The 7,611-nt window shown below is 42.4% G+C and overlaps 1 long non-coding RNA gene across 1 annotated transcript in view; it reads left to right on the forward strand.

Annotated features, from left to right (window-relative positions):
* LOC135574964 (uncharacterized) overlaps positions 1-6,256 on the forward strand; it is a 105,119-nt gene extending 98,863 nt beyond the window's left edge. The window contains exons 2-3 of the long non-coding RNA XR_010465664.1: positions 632-699; positions 6,152-6,256. This is a non-coding gene — a long non-coding RNA (uncharacterized LOC135574964). The remainder of the gene's footprint in view (positions 1-631; positions 700-6,151) is intronic.
* The last annotated feature ends 1,355 nt before the right edge of the window (positions 6,257-7,611 follow it).

The following is a 7,611-nucleotide window of genomic DNA, read 5'->3' on the forward strand; positions in this document are numbered from 1 at the left end:
CACTACTCACTGGCACAGAGCAACTAGCCCAGGGCAACTAGCCCAGAGCAACTAGCCCAGGGCAACTAGCACAGGGCAACTAGCCCAGAGCAACTAGCCCAGGGCAACTAGCCCAGAGCAACTAGCCCAGAGCAACTAGCCCAGGGCAACTAGCCCAGGGCAACTGGCCCAGAGCAACTAGCCAAACTATTACTGGACAAGATGTGCATTAATGAAATGTGACCCAATATACTACCCAATATACTAAAGGTTATAGTTCATATACTAAAGGTTATAGTTCATATACTAAAGGTTATAGTTCATATACTAGGTGTATAGTTCATATACTAAAGGTTATAGTTCAAATACTAAAGGTTATAGTTCATATCTGGGGCTGCAGGTAGCCTAGTGGTTAGGTCATTTGACTAGTAACCGAAAGGTTACAAGATCGAGTCCCCAAGCTGACAAGGTAAAAATCTGACACAGGGTTTCACTCACACATGCAGCGTTTCACTCACACATGCAGGGTTATCTCTCCAATCACTTGGACAATAAGCCTTTGCTTAGTTAGCTTTTTCCTTGAGTCATTGACATGGAAAAGTACCACAGCTGTGTGTGACTGTAAACTGATCTCTTCTTTCTCTTCTTTTAGAGAAACTCTACAACTCAAATGGACGAGAGCTGAGGAGAGCCCTGTTTTCCCTCAAACAGATCTTTCAGGTAATGTTCCCCTCCCTTTTGTCTTAGCAGCAGCCTGAGAATGTCAGATTCATTAATACTGCAGCGATAGTCTACTAATGGCTCTTGTTTATCATTAACTATCACACATTCTCCCATATGACACACACACGTGTATGCACATATGCACACATTCTCCCATATGACACACACACACGTGTATGCACATATGCACACATTCTCCCATATGACACACACACGTGTATGCACATATGCACACATTCTCCCATACGACACACACACGTGTATGCACATATGCACACATTCTCCCATATGACACACACACGTGTATGCACATATGCACACATTCTCCCATATGACATACACACGTGTATGCACATATGCACACATTCTCCCATATGAGACACACACGTGTATGCACATTGCACACATTCTCCCATATGACACACACACGTGTATGCACATATGCACACATTCTCCCATATGACACACACACACGTGTATGCACATATGCACACATTCTCCCATATGACACACACACGTGTATGCACATATGCACACATTCTCCCATATGACACACACACGTGTATGCACATATGCACACATTCTCTCATATGACACACACACACGTGTATGCACATATGCACACATTTTCCCATATGACACACACACGTGTATGCACATATGCACACATTCTCCCATATGACACACACACGTGTATGCACATATGCACACATTCTCCCATATGACACACACACGTGTATGCACATATGCACACATTCTCCCATATGACACACACACGTGTATGCACATATGCACGAGTGTGTTGGACACACACACATACACGCATGCTTTGTACAGCAAGTGCTCATACAAACATACTTAACACACACACTGTACAGTAATATTTTCCTAGCTATCTGAACAGAGCTGTGCAGTGAGAGAAGACTGCCTCCGTGGCAGCTATGCTATGCTGTACTCTGCTGTGCTCAGGTCCATGCTTGGCCAGAGCCTTGCTTCACACACTGGGGCTGGCTGGCCTGGCAGGGAATCACTGTGGAGGCTAGAGGGGGAGTGTTAAACATCACTTCAGGAGACCGTTGGAAGGAAAAGTGAGCTACAGATGTTGACAGAGGAATACAGGAATAGATCAGGACGTCTCACTGTGCCTGTGCACACTTGGAATGACTAGGTCAGGTTTGGAGGAAGTGGATGTTAACACACACACACACACACACACACACACACACACACACACACACACACACACACAAGCAACTGCACTCGAGTAACCTCTCCCCTAAAGAGCTTGTATCAATCTAGTGCGTCCATGTGTTTGGATGAAGAATCCTGTTAACATGTTGTCTGCTGCAGGTCTATACCTAAATGTTATCAGAAGGTACAGTGTCTCCAGCTCTGTGGTCACAGACTGTGTAATATTTCAGTTCCAGTCCAGCTGTGTGTGTCTGGAACTTTCTCTCTGTGTGTGAGTACACACTTGTATACACAGTGGTTTTGCCAAATGACTGGGCTCTCCATCATTGATGCATGTAGAAGCTGTCCTGGAAACACTCTGGTGTGTATTCCTATGAGGGAGGTGCGCTCTAAGACTGACCACCCAACAGTACACACACACACACACACAACTCTCCCCCTCACTCCCCACCTGAGCACTAGCTCCTAGCCTAGCGTTGCATAGCCCACTCCGAAGCCAGATGAAAACCTCCCTCCTGTACTTAAATGACTGAGCCGTCGACAGGTGTGAGAGCCACAGGTGGTTTTGTCGTCTAGGAGAACAACATAAAGTGCAGGATTTGGCAAGCGGACATGAGGCTCTGCAAATAAAATACTACTGTAACATGTTGAAATATAGGAGACAATCTCAGCAGAAATATCCACATATGACAGGGTCATTCACTATGTATTTCAGGGTTATGATAATACTGTGTTTTTCATTATATTTCATGTCCCAGTATCGAAGCACTACTACAGTGGTCTTAGTTGTCCTCTTCAATATTGTAAGACCTTTGTCTAGTATTAAGTCAAAAAGACTTGGATAAGCAGTCCACTAAAACATGCCTTTTCATGGAGCTCTCCCAAGGCCTTTTGATATTACACAACTGGACAGGCTGCCAATGAAACGTTGTGTGGTGACATCAAAGTGAAAGAAATAGCACTGAGCTCAGATCAGATGGTTCAGCATAAAGAAATAGCACTGAGCTCAGATCAGTTGGTTCAGCATAAAGAAATAGCACTGAGCTCAGATCAGTTGGTTCAGCATAAAGAAATAGCTCTGAGCTTAGATCAGTTGGCTCAGTATAAAGAAATAGCACTGAGCTTAGATCAGTTGGTTCAGTATAAAGAAATAGCACTGAGCTCAGATCAGTTGGTTCAGTATAAAGAAATAGCACTGAGCTCAGATCAGTTGGTTCAGCATAAAGAAATAGCACTGAGCTCAGATCAGTTGGTTCAGTATAAAGAAATAGCACTGAGCTCAGATCAGTTGGTTCACCATAAAGAAATAGCACTGAGCTCAGATCAGATGGTTCAGTATAAAGAAATAGCACTGAGCTCAGATCAGATGGTTCAGTATAAAGAAATAGCACTGAGCTCAGATCAGTTGGTTCAGTATAAAGAAATAGCACTGAGCTCAGATCAGTTGGTTCAGCATAAAGAAATAGCACTGAGCTCAGATCAGTTGGTTCAGTATAAAGAAATAGCACTGAGCTCAGATCAGTTGGTTCAGTATAAAGAAATAGCACTGAGCTCAGATCAGTTGGTTCACCATAAAGAAATAGCACTGAGCTCAGATCAGATGGTTCAGTATAAAGAAATAGCACTGAGCTCAGATCAGATGGTTCAGTATAAAGAAATAGCACTGAGCTCAGATCAGTTGGTTCAGTATAAAGAAATAGCACTGAGCTCAGATCAGTTTGTTCACCATAAAGAAATAGCACTGAGCTCAGATCAGTTGGTTCAGTATAAAGAAATAGCTCTGAGCTTAGATCAGTTGGTTCAGTATAAAGAAATAGCACTGAGCTCAGATCAGTTGGTTCAGTATAAAGTGCTCTCCCAGTGGGTGGTTGGCTACATGCTAACTCTACAGTCTCCGTCCCAAATAGCACCCTGTTCCCTTTATAGTGCACTACTTTTGGCCAGGGCCTCATAGGACTATAGTCAAAAGTAGTGCCCTACATAGGGAATATGGTGCCATTTAGGACTGAAGCAAGCTGGGAGCCTGTTGTTCAGAAATACATTCATCCAATTGGATCAATTAGATTAGAGCTAATCGTGTTATAGTAAGGTTATAGCCACAGAGTTGAAGGTTATTCAACAGGGCCCCATGCATCTTGTGTGTAATAAGGCACTCCTGATCTAGTAATTAAAGGGGTTCTCCAGCCATAGTTCCCCAGACACATTGTCTACATTGAATTTCACTCCTGATCTAGTAATTAAAGGGGTTCTCCAGCCATAGTTCCCTAGACACATTGTCTACATTGAATTTCACTCCTGATCTAGTAATTCAAGGGGTTCTCCAGCCATAGTTCCCTAGACACATTGTCTACATTGAATTTCACTCCTGATCTAGTAATTCAAGGGGTTCTCCAGCCATAGTTCCCTAGACACATTGTCTACATTGAATTTCACTCCTGATCTAGTAATTAAAGGGGTTCTCCAGCCATAGTTCCCTAGACACATTGTCTACATTGAATTTCACTCCGGATCTAGTAATTAAAGGGGTTCTCCAGCCATAGTTCCCTAGACACATTGTCTACATTGAATTTCACTCTAGTAATTAAAGGGGTTCTGATCTAGTAATTAAAGGGGTTCTCCAGCCATAGTTCCCCAGACACATTGTCTACATTGAATTTCACTCCTGATCTAGTAATTAAAGGGGTTCTCCAGCCATAGTTCCCTAGACACATTGTCTACATTGAATTTCACTCATGATCTAGTAATTAAAGGGGTTCTCCAGCCATAGTTCCCCAGACACATTGTCTACATTGAATTTCACTCCTGAGGACTATTTTCCTTCCCAGTATCCACTGGGCCTAATACACAAGGTTAAAACAAGTTCCTTCCTGTTGTAATGTTATGTTCAGAAGGCATTTTGATGTCTGGTGTCCTGATCCCGGTGTGTACGTAGCCTACAGTAACCATCTCTCCTATCATACCCAGCAGTGTTTCACAGATAGGTCCCGAGGCCCCTCTGGGTGCACGTTTAGGTTTGTGCCCTAACACTAACCAACTCATCATCAAGCTTGGATTACTTCAATCAGCTGTGTTGTGCTAGTAGGAAAACCAAAATGTGCTCCCAGGAGGTGGGTGGGGGCAAGACAGAGTTCAGGAAACACTTCACTTTATTTAACTAGGCAAGTGAGTTAAGAACAAATTCTTATTTACAATGATGGCCTTCCACGGCCTAACCTGGACAACACTGGGTCAATTGTGCATCGCCCTATGGGACTCCCAAGTACGGCCAGTTGTGATACAGCCTGGAATCGAACCAGGGTGTCTATAGTGATGCCTTTAGCACTGAGATGCAGTGCCTTAGACCGCTGCGCCACTCAGGAGCCCAAGGCTGCTATTTCACAGCTAAGACTCAACAACTATGATGTAATGAATTTGTTTGGTGTGAACCCAGAGTTTCCCCGTCACTTTAGCCAGGATCTAAGATGGACGGGGTTGTGGTCTGGGTCAGTAATACCAAATCAGCAATGAGAAGAGTGCTCACTCACTCACCCTCGGAGTGGTACATTCGTGTCTAACCATTCATTAAACGAGGACAGCAATGCTCTTAGCACCTCTCTGTCACTAATTGGATGAGCTCTTTCTGTTAGCCGACAACAGGCACTTAGCAACCGATGTTTAAGGCAACTACAAAATACAGGGTTGCCATGAGAACAGGAAATGAGGTGCTTGGAGCATGATGGGTAATTTGTCCCTGGTGAAAGTAACGCACAACATACTTAGTCTTACTCGCTGTCATGGAAATATGTGTTGTCAAGGATACCATAAATCTCTTTAATGAAATGTAATGCTTGTATTTCCATACAGTGTGTAGTAAATGAATGTTACTGCAAACAACAATAAATAATGCCCATACTTGGCAAAGTTTAAAGGTCATTATTATACTGTAGATAAAAACATGAAACCTACAAGGGCTCTTAAATGTCGTTCAAGGTTTTTATAGATTTGTGGCATCAAAAAAACACTCTCATATAACTTCCTAATCCTTGTCCCATTATGCTAAATCATACATAGATGTCCCATTATGCTAAATCATACATAGATGTCCCAAATGCTGCCCTATTCCCTATATAGTGCACCACTATTGCGCTAAAATAGGGAATAGGGTGCTATTTAGGACTTATCCATAGAATCACTGCTACTCATAGCACATGACCAATCTCTAGTCGTCTGTATGATGTGTGAGAGTCAGGCATAAACTACTCGTCTCTCTGTTCCTCAGGATGACAAGGACCTGGTCCATGAGTTTGTGGTGTCTGAAGGACTGACATGTCTAATCAAGGTCGGAGCTGAAGCAGACCAGAACTACCAGAATTACATCCTCAGGGGTATGTACAGACCAGTAGTAACTCACACACACACACACACACACACACACACACACACACACACACACACACACACACAGCTCTGTCTCCTCTCCCGGTCCCCAACCCCTCTTTGTACAACACATGACTATATGGCAATCGAAAAATCTATTTCTTGTATTGTCACATATACCAGATACTGTAGGTGTAGTGAAATGTGTTGTTTTAAAGGGTCAGCCAAAGTAGTATGGTGGCCTGGGAGAAAATTAGGGTTAAGTGCCTTGCTCAACGATGGTGTCAATCAGAGATGGTATCAATCAGGGATCGTATCAATCAGAAATGGTATCAATCAGGGATAGTATCAATCAGGGATAGTATCAATCAGAGATGGTATCAATCAGGGATAGTATCAATCAGAGATGGTATCAATCAGAGATGGTATCAATCAGGGATAGTATCAATCAGAGATGGTATCAATCAGGGATAGTATCAATCAGAGATGGTATCAATCAGAGATGGTATCAATCAGGGATAGTATCAATCAGAGATGGTATCAATCAGAGATGGTATCAATCAGAGATGGTATCAATCAGGGATAGTATCAATCAGAGATAGTATCAATCAGAGATGACATCAATCAGAGATGGTATCAATCAGGGATAGTATCAATCAGAGATGGTATCAATCAGAGATAGTATCAATCAGAGATAGTATCAATCAGAGATAGTATCAATCAGAGATGACATCAATCAGAGATGACATCAATCAGAGATGGTATCAATCAGAGATGGTATCAATCAGGGATAGTATCAATCAGAGATGGTATCAATCAGAGATGGCATCAATCAAGGATCGTATCAATCAGAGATGGTATCAATCAGAGATGGTATCAATCAGAGATGGTATCAATCAGAGATGGTATCAATCAGAGATGGTATCAATCAGGGATAGTATCAATCAGGGATAGTATCAATCAGAGATGGTATCAATCAGGGATGGTATCAATCAGAGATGGTATCAATCAGGGATAGTATCAATCAGAGATAGTATCAATCAGAGACGACATCAATCAGGGATCGTATCAATCAGAGATGGTATCAATCAGGGATAGTATCAATCAGAGATAGTATCAATCAGTGATGGTATCAACCAGAGATGACATCAATCAGAGATGGTATCAATCAGTGATGACATCAATCAGAGATTACATCAATCAGAGATGGTATCAATCAGAGATGGTATCAATCAGAGATGGTATCAATCAGAGATGGTATCAACCAGAGATGGTATCAATCAGTGATGGTATCAATCAGATGGTATCAATCAGATGGTATCAATCAATCAAAACATTGACACTTTGGGTTAGGCCAGTCTT

This window comes from Oncorhynchus nerka, linkage group LG14 (assembly GCF_034236695.1).
Source record: "Oncorhynchus nerka isolate Pitt River linkage group LG14, Oner_Uvic_2.0, whole genome shotgun sequence".
Lineage (NCBI taxonomy): Eukaryota > Metazoa > Chordata > Actinopteri > Salmoniformes > Salmonidae > Oncorhynchus > Oncorhynchus nerka.